The 21,094-nt window shown below is 43.1% G+C and overlaps 1 pseudogene; it reads left to right on the forward strand.

Moving 5' to 3' along the window:
* The first annotated feature begins 8,251 nt into the window (after positions 1 to 8,251).
* On the forward strand, positions 8,252 to 9,396 carry LOC144825049 (glutathione S-transferase omega-1 pseudogene; annotated as a pseudogene).
* Positions 9,397 to 21,094: the final 11,698 nt, after the last annotated feature.

A 21,094-nucleotide genomic window follows, 5' to 3' on the forward strand; every position in this document is an offset into this window, starting at 1 on the left:
CCACCCAGCCACAAAGCCCTGATTCACAGGGTCTTCTGTCAATACCTACTCTTTCCAGTGGGGGGAACGCTACTGAGAAACAGCCATTAAAGGGCACATTGAGCACTAAAAAGCCATCACTCTCCCTAACTTTACAGGCCCTGCAGGCCAATCAAAGATTGGAGGTGCAAGGACACTATGCCCAGGCCTGGACAGACAACCTCTGCATCCAGCAGTCTCTGACCGAGGTGACAAGCAAGGTGGGGGCGTTAGAAGGATATAGCCGAGCTGCAACAACGGGTTGCGGACACGGAGGGGACCACCACTAAAACGACTAGATCAGTACAAATGCACGATGACCAGATTCTTGTCATGTCTAAAATAGGGGACTTTGAGAACAGTCAACGTCGCAATAACTTAATATTGTTCGGGGTTCATGAAGGAAAGGAAGGATCTGATCTTCGAGCCTTTGTGGTCCAGCTGTTTCAAAATGCTTTCCCCGACCTTGAGGATTGGGACTGGGATTCCAAATTCAGTGTGTACATAGACTACCAATTTCTTTGCACAAGACGAGCCCTCGCTATTCTAGACCATTGGTGATATTTTTTGCAACTTTCTATTAAGGCAAGCAATATCTGTCAAAGCTCGCCCTGGCACACCGGTAATGGACGTTTCTCTCTCTACTTTTGCTAGATCGGATCTATGCAGAGCTACCATGGATAGACGCTAGAAACTGAGGCAGCTTATTGACCTTACAGGAGCCAGCTCGATTAAATGTTAGAAAAGGTGGACACTCGCAGTTCTTTTTTACTGACCAGGAGGCCAAGCAAGCTTTAAGGTAATGGCAACTGGATAAAGTTGCTAAAAAGGCATAGCAGCTTAAGCTAACAGGGGCTTCGGCTCTGAAATCTAGCTCATTTATATATGTCTTTCATTATGTAACCTTACCCTTTTTTCTCTCTTTCTCTCCTCTTTTTCTGTTTTCATACTTTGGGCATGGGTGGACACAGGGACACTCTGAATGCACTGCCTCCTGATAGCTGTCAATCCAACTGCAGCTTGTAGGGCAGATGATTCCTTCTTAGCGATACTGAGAGGGGGAGGTAGGGAAGGGGAGACTGGGGAGGGGTGGCAGAGGGAAATGTCAAAAGGGGCACACACAAAGGGGTTGATATGGTGTCAGTGAGCTGCATTAGAGAATACAGGAGCGTAATTAAGAGGGGTAGGCGTAAATTATACAGACCTCATATTATTCTCCTGACAGCGACACACTTAGCCTATAAAGATTGAGGGCTTCGTAAACATCTTGGGTATCAAACAATCGTATGTACATCCCAGAGTGCTTCTATAAGGGGAACATCCATACTAGTGGATAAGACATTTGAATACAGAATTCTCAAGGTCTAAGTGGATCAGTGCGGAAGATGGGCATTGGCGCAGCTTGAATGAAATGGTACAAATTATGTGCTTTGCTCCATATATGGTCTTAATGTTGACGATCCCACCGTCTTTGACTTTGTAAATTTAGAGTTATTAGACTTGCGGGGGTGAGCGCATAATCATGGGGGATTTTAACTGCATGGTTAAATGTGCTATTGACTCTACAAACCGAGCAGCCAATTCTAGAATGAGGAAGGTGAGGACTTCAATCCTCCAATTGGGGCGGCTGCACTGCCTAAGGGATGCATGGCAGGTGCTTTATCCAGCATACCCAGGGTATACATATTATTCCGCCCACATAAACAGTATTGTAAAATCGATGTGGCATTAGGTCTCTGACAATAGGGTCACCTCACGCAGTGTAAAGTAAAACCTCGGATTCACCGAATGCAATAGGCTCGCAGTATTCAAAAGTAATCAAGATGGTCAGTAGGTCAGTTCTTAAAACGATAAGTTTTAATTGTAAATTGGTATTCAATTCATATTAACTTCATATGTTGAATAAGTCATATGTAGGATGTATTATCCAAGTGCAAACGTGCATCCATCATGGTAACAAATATCCATAGCAAGAAATGCAGTAATTCAAATAAACATGCATCCCCAATGCATTTCGAGCGAACTGCTCTTCGTCAGGGGAAATATTCTATGAGAAAAATAAAGGAATGTCTGAAATGCTAAACGCTGTACAGGACTGAGCATCGCAATGAAGAAGACCAAGTGGTCAGCATTATGAAATAAGCTGGTGTGGACCATACAGGAACGAAAAGAAAACCAAAGTGAACTAAATGCCCGTGAGATACTGAATAAGGCAGGTAATCAAGGGGCATATTACCAAGCAATAGCGATAATTATCGCTATTGCTTGGTTAGAGACAAAAATTTACCGCTGAGCTGCGGCGATTTTTATCGCAAATAAACCTTAGTATTACCAAGGTTTATCGCAAATGCGATAAAAATCGGCCGCAATGCATGAATATCGCTGAAAAGTCAGCGGTATTCATGCATTATCGAGCTAATGCTCTTAGCCATGTTATCCACCTCCCATTGGATAACATGGCTAAGAACTGCTCAGGGCAGGTGTTAGCTTTTGGAGATATTCGCGCTTAGCGAGAATATCTCCATAAGTTGGTAATAGGAGATAGCGATGTTAGCGACTGTTTCCAGTCGCTAACATCTTGGCACGCCCACTTTGCATGTCATTAGTGATAAATATCACTGACATGCAAAGTGGTCCCAAGATGGTCGCTATCTCCTACTAGCTGTTGCTAACTGGTGTTAGCGACAGCTAGGTAATAGCGAGATAATGTTATCTCTGCTTTCTTGGCTTTTAAAGCCAAAAAAGCGGAGATAAACCCTCTTGATAATATGCCCCCTAGTGCCTGAAAATGTGCAGACCTTACACATGCTGTCGAATGTGTTAGGGTGAAAAGAACCGTCATAGAAGTGGAACTGCAGAATAATTAAACGTGAGGTCGGTAATCTCAGGAATGGAACGTGTGGTACAGAAATTTGAACGTGCAGTAGTTACGAAGGTAAAAAGGCGCTATAAGAAAGGAATACACTGTCTTTAAAGTGAAGAATCGTGCTTAAATACGGGACTGGGGGGCATATTACCAAGCAATAGCGATAATTATCGCTATTGCTTGGTTAGAGACAAAAATTTACCTCAAAGGTGCGGCGATTTTTATCGCAAATAAACCTTGGTATTACCAAGGTTTATCGCAAATGCGATAAAAATCGCCGCAATGCATGAATATCGCTGAAAAGTCAGCGATATTCATGCATTATCGAGCTAATGCTCTTAGCCACGTTATCCACCTCCCATTGGATAACATGGCTAAGAACTGCTATGGGCAGGTGTTAGCTTTTGGAGATATTCGCGCTTAGCGCGAATATCTCCATAAGTTGGTAAAAGGAGATAGCGATGTTAGCGACTGTTTCCAGTCGCTAACATCTTGGCACGCCCACTTTGCATGTCATTAGTGATAAATATCACTGACATGCAAAGTGGGGCCCAAGATGGTCGCTATCTCCTACTAGCTGTCGCTAACTGGTGTTAGCGACAGCTAGGTAATAGGGAGATAATTTTATCTCTGTTTTCTTGGCTTTTAAAGCCAAAAAAGCAGAGATAAACCCCCTTGATAATATGCCCCTGGATTTGAAAAGTAGCAGCACGTAAAATGAGAAAAGGCGTGCAACTAAAACCATAGCGGCGCGTGTTATGGGGAAGGATCAAAGGTGTTGCAAAGCGGGGCGATCTTACCGCAAATTAAATCAAGTGAATGTCAGAACCGATCACCGCAAAACTGAAAGAGCGTCTGGAACCAGTGAGTGCGGGGCGTTAATGTGACGTTATCTACGTACCCAGTGTAGAAATAAAATGAAGACTAGGGAATTTCAAATAAATGCGACCAATAAAGTAGAGATGAACACGAAAAAAAGTGAACACAAGAAAACCAACATAAAAAAAGAAAGGAAAAGAAACGTGTGAAGAGAAAAAGTGGTAAATGGAAAAATAGAAAAAAGGCAAAGAATAATGGCCGGCCGACTGAAATGAAAATGCTAGTAAACCAACCGCAACATAATTAGAAAGTCGAAAAAAATATAAAGAGGAAAGAAGAAAAAACGCTAAATGGGTAAAAGTGAGAAATCAGGGTCAAAGAGAATAAGAGGGTAATGAGATAAATGGGAGGGAAAAAAATGGAAAACCAGATAAAACAGGAAAAAAGCAGAAAAACAGGGTCTAATGTTGGAAAAAACACTAAATGGGTAAAAGTAAGAAATCGGGGTAGAAGGGAATAAGAGGGTGGTGAAATAAATGGGAGGGCAAAGTTGCTAAAAAGGCATGGCAGCTTAAGCTAACAGGGGCTTCGGCGCTGAAATCTAGCTCATTTATTTATGTCTTTCATTATGTAACCTTACCCTTTTTTCTCTCTTTCTCTACTCTTTTTCTGTTTTCATACTTTGGGCATGGGTGGACACAGGGCCACTCTGGATGCACTGCCTCCTGATAGCTGTCAATCCAACTGCAGCTTGTAGGGCAGATGATTCCTTCTTCGCGATACTGAGAGGGGGAGGTGGGGAAGGGGAGACTGGGGAGGGGTGGCAGAGGTAAATGTCAAAAGGGGCACACACAAAGGGGTTGATATGGTGTCAGTGAGCTGCATTAGAGAATACAGGAGCGTAATTAAGAGGGGTAGGCGTAAATTATACAGACCTCATATTATCCTTCTGACAGAGACACACTTAGCCTATAAAGATTGAGGGCTTCGTAAACATCTTGGGTATCAAACAATCGTATGTACATCCCAGAGTGCTTCTATAAGGGGAACATCCATACTAGTGGATAAGACATTTGAATACAGAATTCTCAAGGTCTAAGTGGATCAGTGCGGAAGATGGGCATTGGCGCAGCTTGAATGAAATGGTACAAATTATGTGCTTTGCTCCATATATGGTCTTAATGTTGACGATCCCACCGTCTTTGACTTTGTAAATTGAGAGTTATTAGACTTGCGGGGGTGAGCGCATAATCATGGGGGATTTTAACTGCATGGTTAAATGTGCTATTGACTCTACAAACCGAGCAGCCAATTCTAGAATGAGGAAGGTGAGGACTTCAATCCTCGAATTGGGGCGGCTGCACTGCCTAAGGGATGCATGGCTGGTGCTTTATCCAGCATCCCCAGGGTATACATATTATTCTGCCCACATAAACAGTATTCTAAAATCGATATGGCATTAGGTCTCTGACAACATACTGTCATCTGCAGACATGGAAGTAAGCTTTCGGATTACTTCCAAACATAACCCCATGTTATTGTCTTTTCAGGCTAACGCTGCTTTCAAAGAGGCCCAGACTTTTTCATTTCCACGCTACTAACTCACAGATAACGAGTACTATGCCTTTATTAATAAAAACCTAGCAGACTTCCTTAAAGACGACATGGAGACAGCCTCTCCTTGCCTAGTGTGGGATACGACGAAGGCGATCATAAGGGGGGTAAGCCAGCAGTACATCTGGCAGCAAAATAAAAATCAGGAGGCTGTGGCCAGGGTTGCTCTTCAAACACTTTCATCTATCAAACTACATCATATAGATGCAATCTGGCGTTGTGCTCAAGATCAGGATTATCTGTACACTTCCTTAATAAATGAACGACTGTCCATGAGTAAGACGGTAAGGGAGAAAATCACTGTGAGCTATAACAAGCATCGGTAGTTACAATATGAATATGGTGACCGAATTGGGAGCAGACAACAGAGCTAAAACTCAGATAAAGGGTATTAAAGGGGAGAACGGTCAGTGCATATGCACCTGCAAGCAATAGTCGAGCAATTTTCCAAGTTTTACCGAAAGCTTTACACACAAACTGTATTATTACATGAGGATGAACTTCAGAAGTATCACAAGGAGAGCAACCTGCCGCTCTTGAGTGAGGAAGATTCGGCCTCATTTGAACAAGAAATCACGCATGATGAAATTGTCCAAGCATTATCTAGGTTAACTTCTGGGAAGGCGGCCGAGGAGGGCTCAATACCAGCTGAGTTCTACAAAACCTTTAAGAGTATCATTGTTCCACCACTGGGAGAGGTCATACAATACATAGGGGCTAGGGAGTTGGCTCCTGAATCATGGAAGATGACAATCATAGTTTTCATTTAAAAAAAGGATACATCACCCAAGGAGTGCAGCTCTTACCAGCCGCTAACCCTTATAAAGTCAGACGTTAAGATTTTCACTAAAATCTTGGCCACTCGCCTGGCACCCATGATGCCAGGACTCGTATCTAGCTAGCAGCATGGCATTATTCAGGGTAGAGACACCACGGCTCATGTCAACACTGCAGTGGGGGCCTTTAATTGAGCTAGGAAGTCAGCAGTGAGCATAGGCATGGTCCTGCTAGACACCAAAAAGGCATTTGATCAGGTGGTCTGGGACTATCTGTGGGCAACAATCATCTCCCTTTCTAATACATTGCGGTACTAGACAAGGATGTCCCCTTTCCCCCTTGTTATTCGCATTATACATCGAGCCATTCATCCTGGCATTGCATTTTAACAGACAGATATTACCATTGACTTCAGGATTGAGCTAGCTGAAAGTCATTGCCTATGCTTATGACATAGCCGTTTTCACTACTGACCCAGCATCCGCAATAGACCTCATCGAAGTCGTAGCAAATACATTCGGCCTCCTCTCTGGTTATAGGCTAAATGTTTAGAAGATACAGGTGCTTCTCAATTTCCAACCTGTTACACCTGTATCGGGTTTCTGCCCGACAGCCACTTATCTGAGGGGGCAGTTTTCTTCACAGATTGAACGTATACCTGTACTAAATTATGATCCTCGGCTGGAAGCTACAACTAAGCAATTGAGAATCTGGCATAAGCTTCTAATCGGTATAATGGGGAAGTGTAATATCATAAAAAGGAAGGTACTCCTCAAATTTTTATACTTATTCCGTTCAATTCCCCTACGAGTTCCCATTTCTTTTTTCGGGAAGCTAGAAGGGGTAATAAGTAGTTGTATCTGAGGGTATAAGAAATCACAACAGGCAATAGGTCTAATGAAACTCCTGTATAATCAGGGCGGGCTAGATCTCCTGGACTTTAAAATGTATTATTGGGCAGCGTTTGTGGGTCGCCTCCGTAGTCTCCTGTAAACCAAGATTTTTGCCACCACCTGGTCTTGGGGCCTGATAGCCGAATGTTTCTATACAGAACTAGCAACCGTAGCTACTTTAAACGAGTCCGCTTTAAGACCATTAGGGACAGTGTATATGTATGGCAGGGAATCCTAACCAAATGTTCTCTTTCGCTTATCCATGATAATCTTCTTTTATGGGGTAATCCTATGCTCCCTGAGGTATTTCAGAAAACAGCTGGCAGATGCTGGGCTAGTTATGGGCTTGATCGTCTAGGGCACTCTTATGATCACAACAGCTTCCGGTCATTTGAAAGCTTACAACTCTCATTCGATCTCCAACATCGGGTGTTCTTTAATACCTCCAGATCAGGGATCTTTTTTGAGACATCAAGTATTAAGAGCAGTGTCTAGCTCCAATGGGAATGTTTGCCTGGGCTGAATCGGATATCCACAATTAGCACTATGTATCAATGCCTGTACCAGTTCAGGCAGAACAGCTGTGAAAAGCTGGCAGTAAAATGGAGTAAGACTCTGGGAACAAATATTACTCATTTAGCAATTAATCGTGCACTAGGAACTACAGATAGATCGATACACTATGTTGGCTTATAATTACAGCCCAAAATGCGGATTGAATGCAGCAAACATAGTGCACATGTTCGCTACTTGCCCTGAGTTAGGCACACTTTGGCAGAAGATAAGCTACATCATGAAGTTACACCTGGGTATAGATTACTCTCCAACAGTAATCAAAATCATGCTGGGCTATAAAGTGGGATAGTCATGGTCTAAGATTCCTCATTTCAATCATGCTGGTGGCTGCTCGACTCGCCATAGCTAGGGCTTGGATTTCTAAAAAAAAAAACTCTGTAGCTGAATGGTGGGCAAAAGTGAGGGAAACTTATGAAATGGAGAAGGCTCTGGATAAAGCATGAGGAATTTGCTCCCTGAAGAAATCTGACTCTAAATGGGGTCGTTAACATGATAGACAAGGGTACCAGACTAGCCTGGGGAACTGAGTAGTATAGGGAATGGTGATTACGGAGTATAGAAGTTAGCAGTAATACTATTATACTATTTAATTATGTTTGAGGATTTGCAAACAACTTGCATGTTTATAGAATGAATAGTTTTCCTATTTAAAAATATCAGTTTATGGGATTCGCGCTGTGGGGGGTTCGCACTGTGAATGAAAGAAAGCAAGTCGATGCGTTGTGTAACATCGATCGAACCCCGTTTACTTTATTAACGTGCTCATCTTTAGGACGCGCAGTACAAAGGATAAGTCAGGCACAACTGCAACATTTGAGAGGGATAGCAGCGTCTGCAAAAGCGTTGTCAAGGGAGCTCTGCTCCTGGTCCAGTCCCAGAAGGACTGATCCGCATCTACAGTATGAGGTTCTGCCCATTTGCCAAAAGGACACTGCTTGTCTTGGCAGCCAAAGGAATCAAGTATGAAACCATCAATATAAATCTAAGAATCAAACCAGAATGGTTCTTAAAGAAAGCCCCCTATGGCCTTGTGCCAGTATTGGAGACAAGTAAGGATGACATCATTTATGAGTCTCCAATCACAAGTGACTATCTATATGAAGCATATCCGGGCAAGAAGCTGACCCCTTCAGATCCATTACAGAAAGCACAGCAGAAGATGCTTCTGGAACATTTTTCCAAGTTATACCCTCTCATGTATAAGGTTTCCATGGCAACAAAAAAGGGAGAGGATGCTTCTGGACTAAAGGCAGAGTTCAACACTAAGATCCTTGAGTTTGATGAGATTCTTGCAAACAAAAAAACTCCTTATGTTTGTGTCCATGATCGACTACATGATGTGGCCGTGGTTTGAACGAGTAGAGTTCTTTGGTGTCCATGGTGGTCTGAAGAGTACCCCAAAGATCAATTCCTGGATTGAACTAATGAAGCAGGATCCAGCTGTGAAGACGACCTCCTTAGATACAGAAACCCTGAAAGGTTTCTTTGCACTGTATGCTTCTGATGAGACTCCTGATGTGTTTGACTATGGTCTTTAGAGAGAGCAATGCTCTGATGATGCCTCTTACATTTATCCATGTTCTTCCATTGGATGTTGCATATTTTCACTCTAATTCTGATGGTGCTAGTTTGAACACCTCCATTCCGTTCCATCTAACAGTCGTTGATGGTGCTCAGCAGATTACGTTTGTAAGAACCAAACAGATCCTGAAATACCCTCTTTTATGTATGATGCTGTACACTGAACATTGCTCAGCTACTCATTTTCATAAGTACTGTCATCTCATAACCTTCATAACACAAATGGTCAATGCATCCAATTTCATTTTGACAAGTGTAATAAAACCAAGTTTGAGATAAAAAAAAATATCAGTTTATTGAGATAGACAGCATATTTGAACAGGAGTTACATCAATTCAGACAGTGACGTCAGAAAATTGAGCTACCTGATAGAAATTCAGGGCCCGATTCACGAAAGTAATCTTTTGGTATTCACAGAGGGCATTTAGGAGTAGTAAAGTTAGGATTTTGTCTCAGCTAAACTTAAGTTTTAATTAAGTTAAACGTAAGACCAAAACCTAAGTTTACTGAGACAAAATCCTAAATTTAGTACTCCTAAATGCCCTTTGTGAATACCGAAAGGCGTAAAGTGAGGATTTCGTCTCAGATTACAGAATCGGGCCCTTAATGTTTAACTGCAATTTCTATTCTGATGTGGGAAATTCGATATAAATATTGATTTTAAATGGCAATGCATCAAGAAAAGCTCTGAAAAAGTGGGAGTGCACTTTGTGACACCCCACATGCTTCAGCTAACACACCCTAGTAGCTCCCCGAGGCTAAGAGGTGCACTGAGCATAATACCTGCACATGGGTGGGTTTTGAATTGTTTCTGAGAAATTTTAAACATTGTCAAATCATAGTTTAAACTGGCAGGGTAGCCTTTCGACACCAAATGTATGTGTGACATCAGACACAAACACACACACACATACACACACGTTATGGTGCAAGGATGTGTGCCTTGGCACCAGGCAGCATAAAATGTGCCAGCATTAGGGGTAAGAGTAATATCGCCAGGTAGTACCTTTAATTTAAAAATAAAGCATGCACCTGAAAATGAGGCTGCAATGCAAAACAGACTCTGATAGCACAGGGCACACTGCAACCACCAACAGCAATCAAACAGCGACACACACCCTCATTACACATCATCCTGTGCACGTGTAGGTTAAAAGACACCACCTGCACCAATACCTAGGAGAGAAGGGCTGGCAATGCCCATGGAACCCTGGCTAAAATTGATACCATCCTAATATTCATGAACTCACCTCCTAGAAATCCTTTACCAGTCTAACACCCAGCTAGGTACGGAGAGGGGTAAGTCCTAACAACTTTAAAAAACTGCTGATGCGTTCCATAAAAAATACGCTCTCTTGAACGTACCCATCGCAATTAGATACGCTGACTGGGGCCACCTTCTGGTGCCTCACTAAAAAATTGTGTGACACGAGTGTGATGAACACACCCTTAAAGTAAAGCAGAAGACCCTGAAGGAGAATGATTGGCAACAGCACATACAGTAATGCACTGTTTTATGAACTAACCAATGAAAGTAGCTCTTATTCAACAGGTCAGCAATCGAATGTCCAAGTGCACCACCTTGTCTACGGCCACATCAACACCCCGCCAAGATCTACAGTGTGCAATCTGAGATATACAAACTGTACCATTCATTTTTTTTGTTTCAAACCTCTTAAGCAAAGAAACCCCCAACCATCAGAGTACTACAGACACCTCCCCTGGATTCTTCCCACAACCTGCAATGTTCAATAAGTTACGTATCGTTGCAATTCCAAGTACCCTTTGTTTACTATTGGTGTTGCCACATCTATTCATCACAAGAGAAAGGGCTGGACTGGCTGCAGTGGGCACCGGGCATTTTCCCCTTGGGCCGGAAGGGTGGGGGCAGCTTTTAGAGTGATGGTGGCCGTTTTTGTTGCTGGGAGCCAGTTTTGCAGCTGTGATACAATGTTGGCCCCCTGTAACAAAAGCAGTAGCAGTGCTTTTGACTAGCACCCCCATCCCCCCGGACTGGCTCAACTTAATTACCTTGGCTGATTTGTGTTCCCAGCCCAGTCCAGACCAGAGAACTGCCTAGTTAATGGATTCCACCCCGAAACTATCACAGCGCTTGGGTAGGGACCTCTCCCATATCACTTATAATTACACTAAACCCTATACTACCCTCTCACTTGCACTACACAGAGCCCTCTTAGACAACACCTGGTATCCTCACATGCCCACTGTGGACTCCAGGGCATAAGCCAGATCATGTTATGTCTGTTCACTGATACCGCATGTAGTAGGCACAGCCAGGCTTTACCAGTTCCATGAAGTGGCCCAGAAAAAAAACCAAAATGCCTTCTTCACCTATACCTATGTAGGATTAGAGCCAAAATACAACCCAACAAGGTAGAACTCCACAGAGTATTGATGAATCTGACCTAATATGAGATCAATCCAACAACACTGTACCTTTTCACCAAGCCTAGCAACATTCAAACTGAGCTAGATAGATAAGAAGCACAGTAGGGGCACAATAGGGGAGGATCCTGTTTGGCACTGATACTTTCCAGAGAAGAGATTCTCAGAGGTAGCAAAACCACTGAACCAGTGCATGAACACGTCTGCCCCTGCTCCCATCTGTGGTCCCATGGTGGAATTTAGCATATCTGAGACAGTCTTCTTCATTAACAAATGGTCACCAGACATGGAATTCCAGTGTAGGGCCATCCATCTCAATAATATTATGGGGAATGAGCCTTGTAAGGAAGCATTGAACGGTATAGATACTGCATGTAAGGAAATCTGGGATACCGAGGTGGGTGGGTATACGTGGCTAGAAGGGAAGGGGCAACACCTAATTATATGGAAACTTATACTGTAATTCTTTTGATTCAGAGGTAAAGGAGTAATCCACTCAGAACAAATGAAAACGGTGGCACAATCCTGCACATTACTGACATGCATTTGGGCACCTCACCTTAATAGATATCTTTTGGCAGTGCAGCAAATTTGCCTTCAATCAGCTCGTCCCCAGATGCTGTGGCCTCTGTTTCCTCATCACTATACATGCCGGACCCTGGTCATTCAAGCAGAAGAACTGTCACATTTGTACCAACACCTCTAAGGAAGAAGATGTCTCTGTTGCATCATGCTCGTGAAAATGAACTACTGACTATTTTGGCTGAGCTCAGTACAAGGACGTTCCAGAGGAATTCAGAATGTTCTCTGATGCACAAGTATCAGTGGGAGGGTCCACACCCTTCTTCATCTTACAAACAAAAGTGAACACCCACTGGTTGCAGATAACCAAGTGGGACATGTTCAAGATGATGAACAGCACTGAGCTCGCCCTTAATTAGATCAAGGAAGAACTGAGAGCCATCTGCCTCATGGGGATGCAACATCGACATGCGTTGGACTTAATGACCACAATGGAGGCAGGAGTGTGTGCTGAGATAGGTGAATCCTGCTGCACGTTTATTCCAGAAAATAACATCGACAATGGGACTCTAACTCTTACCATCCGAGCACTTCACCGCTTTCAAAGAGACATGCATGAGGATGGAGGTGCCCTTGAGCAGAAATGGTTTCCGAACTGGTTTTCCTGGCTCCCTCGATGGTTGTCCGGACTGTGCACGCCATTGCTCCCCATTTTCTTATTGCTATTGTTTTGGGGTGATTTACTGCAATTGGGGTTTTCCTGCTGGAAAAAAACTACTTTCCTAGTTACTTGCCTTCTACCCAGTCTGAGGACTGGGTAAAAGGCAAGTAACTAGGAAAGTAGTAATAGTCAGAACTGAAGAACAACAAGTCCCAAATAATGTGATTGTCATGAAAATATGGGTTAGATAATGTCGTTGAAAATTCAACTAGGGGAAATTTTAATATTGAAAAAATTGATGCGAATGTTAAATATGTAACATTCATATCTAAGAATGAAATCATATCTCTATTGACGAATTCACCCATCATGAACTCTCCCTCAACCCTGACTCAAAAATGTGTGGTCGGGCAGCCACTAACACCTAGGCCTCAAGTTACTGATTGACAGGTCAGAGGTGGGGTGGCACGTAGCCGGCAGACAAACACGTGAACAGGAATCTCAGATCAATCCCACTACAATGGTCCAGGAAGATTGGCCCCAATAAAGCACACATGGCCGAAGGTGTGCTCGCATTCCGAAAACACAATAAAGTCACATGCCACATGATGTTAGGAATACATGGCCAATCAGGACACAGCACACACAGTACACACAGTGATCAGATGCCTGTGAGTGAGCTGTTGACATTTGACGAACGAAGGTTATGCCAAAGCTGAGCTGCGTGTTTGATTGCAAATCACGCCGCCTTTACTTCCAGACACACTGAATGCGAGCCGAGCAGCGCTGAAAAACAAACGCATGTTAGAGCGCGAATAATCACCAACCTTTTAAACTCACCGCGTCGATTTGATTTTAAAAATTGCACTGTGTGATGTTAATATTGTGAAACTACCTCGGTAAAACCATCCTTTTAAAAACACTTTGTGACCCCTGTAGCCCCGGTCCACCGCAAGCGCTAGGCTTGTTTGTGTGGAGGGTGCAGGGCGGTACCTCCTTCCGGCTTCCAGGCTGGGGCAGGCACTGATTGGGCAAACGGACGTGTAGAGGCGGAGCTGAAGACTAGCCCATCCTCTACATAAGCCCTTTAATATTTTTGCATTCCTCCTGTTGACATTTGACGAACGAAGGTTATGCCAAAGCTGAGCTGAGTGTTTGATTGCAAATCACGCCACCTTTACTTCCAGACACACTGAATGCGAGCCGAGCAGCGCTGAAAAACGAACGCATGTTAGAGCGCAAATAATCACCAACCTTTTAAACTCACCGCGTCGATTTGATTTTAAAAATTGCACTGTGTGATGTTAATATTGTGAAACTACCTCGGTAAGACCATCCTTTTAAAAACACTTTGTGACCCCTGTAGCCCCGGTCCACCGCAAGCGCTAGGCTTGTTTGTGTGGAGGGTGCAGGGCGGTACCTTCTTCCGGCTTCCAGGCTGGGGCAGGCACTGATTGGGCAAACGGACGTGTAGAGGCGGAGCTGAAGACTAGCCCGTCCTCTACATAAGCCCTTTAATATTTTTGCATTCCTCCTGTTGACATTTGACGAACGAAGGTTATGCCAAAGCTGAGCTGCGTGTTTGATTGCAAATCACGTCGCCTTTACTTCCAGACACACTGAATGCGAGCCGAGCAGCGCTGAAAAACGAACGCATGTTAGAGCGCGAATAATCACCAACCTTTTAACCTCACCGCGCCGATTGGATTTTAAAAATTGCACTGTGTGATGTTAATATTGTGAAACTACCTCGGTAAGACCATCCTTTTAAAAACACTTTGTGACCCCTGTAGCCCCGGTCCACCGCAAGCGCTAGGCTTGTTTGTGTGGAGGGTGCAGGGCGGTACCTTCTTCCGGCTTCCAGGCTGGGGCAGGCACTGATTGGGCAAACGGACGTGTAGAGGGGGAGCTGAAGACTAGCCCGTCCTCTACATAAACCAGTCACGCCCCATGACGTGCAGCGAATACGCGCAGCAACCGCGCCAAAGCTGCGCCAAAGACAAGCCTAAAACCTGCCCGTCTGGGCCCGTCCGGGACAGTACGGGGCATGGGGCAGGAATCTATCCTCCGACAGCCCGCCCTACCACAGGTATGAGCTCCGATCAATTAAGAGCCTTATGCCCTGCAGTACATCGTGATTGCATTGTGCTTTTGCCATCTGGTCGCACACACTGTACAAATTGCAATGTTTCCATCACTAATATCCAACCACATCCTGATCCCGAGACCTGTACACAGATACCATCTCAACGCTCAAAGCACACCTCTTGCAAATACTCTTTTGCTAGCGTAAACTGCAGATCTCTGCCACAACATAAACTCAACATCCTCACCTTTCTGCTAGGCGAAGCACCTAGTGCCCTGTTTCTAACAGAAACATGGCTACACGAAAGCTCCGGCCTGGATGTAGCAACTGCCCTCCCATCTAACTACGCCATCGTTAGAAGAGATAGACAGGGCCAAATAGGTGGAGGTATTGCAAATATCTTTCGCAAAGATTTTACCTGTATTATGCATCCAGTAAATATTCCCGACTGTGAAGCCGCTTCTTTCAGAATCACCCTAAACCCCAACTTCACTTTCTCTGGCCTCCTGATTTACAGACCTCCCGGAAATGCCAACACATGGACAGCTAACCTAGCAAACCATGTCACCCCATTTCTTTTAGACTACAAAAACTTCACACTCCTCGGGGACCTAAATTTACATCTTGAGGACTCAACAAATGTGGCGTGCTGTAACCTAATTGACGACCTAGCTGCCCTCAACCTGTCACTACTCAACTCAGGACCTACGCATAAGGCAGGTCACTTATTAGACCCCATCTTCACCAATATCCTAGAATTAAAATGGATTCATACTAGCCCCTTATGTTGGTCAGACCACCATCTCCTTAGCTTCTGCCTAAATCGAACAAACCCCCCCCCAAAAAATATAGCATGGCCAGCAAACTCCATGAGAAACTGGAAACTCCTTGATATAGAAAAACTGAATCAAACCTTAACAAATAGTACACCTACTTATGGCCAGGACATGGAAAGTATAGCCAAAGCCACGAACCTATGGCTAGAAAACACAGCCAATATATGCCTTCCTCAAACTCAGGCAAAAAGAAACACCCATCGCCCCGCAGCCCCCTGGTTTAATGAACTTCTTAAATCCGAAAATTCAAAATGTAAAACCCTAGAAAGGCAATGGCGCAAATATTACAATCAAGAAAAAAAGATAATATACAACAAGGCCAGTAATGCGTACCACTCTTCCTGCATAAAGGCCCGTGCCCTATATGTGGTCAACACCATAAACAATGCTTCCAATAAAGCTAAAATCCTATTCAATACAGTAAAGGACCTCGCTGGTGCTCAAACAATTGCTATGACTCGTCCTTTAAATAAAAAACAATGTCAGGACCTTGCCTCCTTTTTTAATGAAAAAATAGAAAAAATCATCCTTAACATCAGCTCCATCTCCAATGGAAATGGCCCACAGGATGATGTCCCCGTGTTACCGGACAAATTGAGCACCTTAGAGACATGGCCCCCTATAACCGTGGACTCCCTAAAATCCTCCTTGAAATCCATTTCATCAGGTTCCCCTCATGATCCACTACCCGTTAGTATCCTAAAACAGCTGGACACCACCTCCTTGACCATTATAGCAGACACGCTAAATTCATCTCTCAAACTCTCCACAGTCCCGTCATGTTGGAAACACGCAATGGTAAACCCAATTCTGAAGAAATCCTCAGCTGACCCCGCTGTTCTGACAAACTACCGGCCAATATCTCTACTCCCAGCCTTCTCCAAGCTCATGGAAAGACACATTCATTCTGCTCTCACCCTCTTCGCCGAGGAAAACAACCTCCTCCACCCCACACAATCAGGTTTCAGAGCAGGATACTCGACTGAGACCGCTCTGTTGGGTGTTACGGAAAACATTAGGAAACTCTTGGATGAGGGTCAAACGGTCGCACTCATTCTATTAGATTTGAGTGCGGCGTTCGATACCATCTCTCATAATATTCTCCTGGCCACACTGGAGAGAAACGGTATCCGCAGAAATGCTCTGAAGTGGATTAAGTCCTTCCTAACCGATGGGACCTTCCAGATCAAATCTAGCCTTGCCTGCTCAGACACTCTTCACGCCCCACATGGAGTACCACAGGGCTCCATTCTGAGCCTGCTGTTTTTTTAATTTGTATCTCAGGCCATTGGCTGACCTAGCGGACTGTGTAGGGCTAACCCTAATGACCTACGCAGACGACTCCCAAATCATCTTTTCATTATCAGAGTCAAATCCCTCAGTTCCTTCTCTTCTCAAAACTGGGCTCCAGAATATCTTCAACTGGATGACCATCAACCAGTTGAAATTAAACGGTGACAAAACTGAAATCCTCCTGCTAGGAAAAAATAAAGAACTCTGGAATTCCTCTCATTGGCCCCCTGAGCTGGGTAATCTCCCCACTCCAGCAACCCAGGTAAGAAACTTAGGAGTCATCATAGATAATCCTCTGTCTATGAAACAGCAGGCAAACAAAGTCGCAGGCCTATGCTTCACCATAATAAAATGGCTGAAAAAAATTATATGGATGCTGCCCCCCGCCACACAAAAAACCGTAGTCAACGCATTAATTACATCGCGTATTGACTACGGCAACATCCTCTACCTGAGTTCAAACCAAGCAGTCATCAAGCGACTTCAACTGATCCAAAATTCAGCCGCAAGACTCCTATGTAGAATACCAAAAACCTCAAGAGTGTCAAAATATCTGAATGATCTACATTGGCTCAGGGAAGAACACCGTATCAGCTTCAAAACCCTGAGCTACTTGTTTAAGATCAAATATAAAACGGCACCAACCTATCTGCAAGCATTAGCCACTCCCTACCTACCAGCAAGAAACCTGCGCTCCCAAACTGCAGCAAATTTTGCTGTTTCCAGGTTTAGACTGCAAAGAATGGGTGGAAGATCTTTCTCTGTCAGAGGACCTATTCTATGGAACACACTTCCCTTACATATCCGGAAAGAGGAAAACTATGCCGCGTTCCGGAAAAATATAAAAACTTGGCTTTTCCAGAAACAACTGTGCTAAAACAATGCTTATCATATACCTTTGTTCATCCTTATGCCAAAGGCGCCGGGAAACCCTTTTTGGGTAGCTGCGCGCCATACAAATGCAAAAAATAAATAAATAAATAAAATTGCCCCTCATGCCAGACATCTGGACACATTACCCACCGGCCCGATTGTGTCCACTCATTTCTTATCGGGCCTTATTTATGACGCCAAAGACAAGGCCCATTCTTTTACCAAAAAGTGTCGACTCAAACACTTTATGATGCCCAAAGAAATGTATAAAAACTTGCTTAGATTGATTGTACTTTGAGACAGTCCTCAAACCTGCTTATGTTACTGTGCTCTCGACCAAAGTGATTATTTAAACCAATTGTTCCTGTTTTGCAAAAGACCTCTTGTCTTTTATTTTTTCAAGGTAAATTCATATATGAGGAAGACCTCCCTCCTATATCCCAGGATGGCCCAGCAAGACACATCTAAGCTTCCTTTTTTTGTGACTGTCTAGAGGGAATAAACAAAGCCCAGCTGTCACTAAGCCCAGACTGAACAGAGACAGACAGCAGGCACCAAACAATTACAGTAAGTAAATGCCAACTTTCTAAAAGTGGCATTTACTAAACTGTAATTTAAAATCCAACTTCACCATAAGTTGTGATTTTAAATTGTGAGTCTGGTGACACATACTTTGAAAAGTCTATCTTCTCACAATTGGAAATTACGCTTAAAAGATGTAGTTAGTAAAGCTCAATGTTATCCTATGGGAGATGTAGGGCTTGCAGTAGTGAAAAAAAGAAGTTTTAAACATTTGACTACCAAGACATGTAAAACTTAAAAGTACATGCCCTGCTTTTAAAATACATTGCGCCTTGCCCTGTGGGTCATACAGGGCCTACCATAGGAGTGACTTATATGTATAAAAAGGGAAGGTTTAGGCTTTGCAAGAAATTTTCCTTGCCAAGTCGAAGTGGCAGTGTACAACTGCACATACAGGCTCTGCAATAGCAGGCCTGAGTCATGATCAGAGGGCTACTTAAGTGGGTGTCACAATGAGTGCTGCAGGCTCAGGAGCAGAATTTCATTTACAGGCTCTCGGCACGTGTAGTACACTTTATTAGGGACTTAAAAGTAAATTAAATATGCTCATTGGAGTTAAGCCAATATTACCCTGTTTAGGGGAGAGAGCACAAACGCATGTGCACAAGTGCACAGAGTCCTAAAACCAGTAAAAAGAAGCTCAAAAAATGGAGGGAGGTAGGCAAAAAGTTGGGGAAACGCCACCCTAAGGCTGTCAGGTCTAACACTCACTATATTTAACTTCCCTATTAGCTCATTAATAAGCAGATTCTACAAAGAAACATAACAATCCGTCAAATAAAGAGAAAGGAATTCTTCATGATTAAAAATTGCAATAAAACACTACATGACAATGCACATGAAATCTCTTATATGTCAAAATCTCTCCAGCCAATACAAGAAGGTAAGTGTACACACCAAATTTCTTAATATTCATTATCTCTAAATATTCCCTAATCATTTTAGTATACAAATTATCCTTTCAACAACTAACTTAATGCTCTTCATGTTCTGGTATCAATCGTTTACATTTATCATGATTAGTTCTAACTTCAAGTTTGCTATGTATATGATCTGGAACATTTCCCTCAGGATTCAGCAAGCACACCAACAGGCTAACTAATAAACAATATGATTTTCTTCTTATCTTCTTATTTCATTAAAACAATAATCAAAAGCAAAGTCTGGAAACAAAATCAGTCTCAGCTTTTCAGTCTTTTTAAAAGTTCATCAGTAAACTCAAACAAATCTGTCAAAGACTAGCTATACAAAACAGTTACATCAGCCCTTAAAGAAAAATCTTTCTAATTCTGTTAATAGTTTTAATAGTTTTTATCAGAGCTGAATATTAAAAGTCTTTATTTCACTTTTCAGGGTGGCTATTTTTCCGTTTCAGTGTCAGGATCTGAGACACTTTCAAAACAGTATTGGCACTTGTTTAATTGGACATAGTCCTCCTTCATTTTATCTGTTTCCTCTTCTTCCGATACTGTGGCTAAATGCACCCACTCAAGCAAGTCATATTTTGATTTGGAATTCTCATTCTATTTGATGTTTAAGCAGTAGGTGATTCATTCCCTCTAGTTTCTGAATTCAACCATCTCTCAAAGTCTGTTTCTGTTCTCCATTTGCAGGTTCTCTTTCTTGAAATACCTTCCTCCTTTTCTTTTTCAACAACAGCCTTTCTCTCTTTGCCTTTTTCAAGACCTTGACTTGAGCTCGAACCTGAACATTGACTAAAACTCAAGTTTTTACTTTCATCAATCCTGTCTCGCTCTGCTTTTTCCACAGTGAATCTCTTTTTCCCAGTTCTTTTTTACTTTAATTTTCAACTGTAACTTTTCACGGTTTTGATCAGACACTACACTACTTCTTCTCCCTTGCCCTGTGCTTTGCTCTTTTGTACTGTAATAGTTCTTCACTCTGATCACTCTGTAACTGCACTTCAGGAATTTCAGGTTCTTCATCTGAACATTTGCTCACCTGAAAGGTTTGCTCTTGCTTTTGTCCTTTATCTTCACCAGTTCCAGAGCAATCATCACCCCCTCAGAATTTATGCTGCAATCTTGGATATAACTTTGAGCTTAATATTGTACAGATTGCATACTTTAATCATTTGCCTTATCCACTACTTCAGCTACTCTTACTCTCTTCATGGGAGCAACCTTGCGCCAAAGAGGCATACCTGCACACACACTTGAAAGAGATATTTTTTGTCCATTTTACCTGGAAATGTCCTCTCCATCTTTCATTGAGACAGCATTTATGGACATGTTTACAAATTACCACCCATTCTTCAGAATTCAGCCCACTGAAGGGTGTATCGTTGTAATCTTCTGTTGCCACATTCACCTAATGAGAGACAGATTTTACCATGTTGGAGAGACATTTTCAATCATTTAGAACACTGTCATCAGTTACTGCACTTAGTGCAGCTGAAGGTACATATGCATCAATACTTCTTCCAGGGATAAATCGTCTTCCTGTCAGAAGTACTTTTCATATATATCAAAACAAGGGAAAGAGCATCAGACCGTTTGATACCAGTTGAAGCACAAACGTTAGCCTGTTTATTAATGAGTGCCATTTGCATGGGAAACAGCCGGATTACCCGGCCTCATCCACGTGTGCTCCGACACCGCAAGCGTAACCACGCTTGCCTTAAACACACCTATGCCTTAACCACCCATATGCATGGTTAAGACATATGCG

The sequence above is a fragment of the Lissotriton helveticus genome, chromosome 3_1 (assembly GCF_964261635.1).
Source record: "Lissotriton helveticus chromosome 3_1, aLisHel1.1, whole genome shotgun sequence".
Taxonomy (NCBI): Eukaryota; Metazoa; Chordata; class Amphibia; order Caudata; family Salamandridae; genus Lissotriton; species Lissotriton helveticus.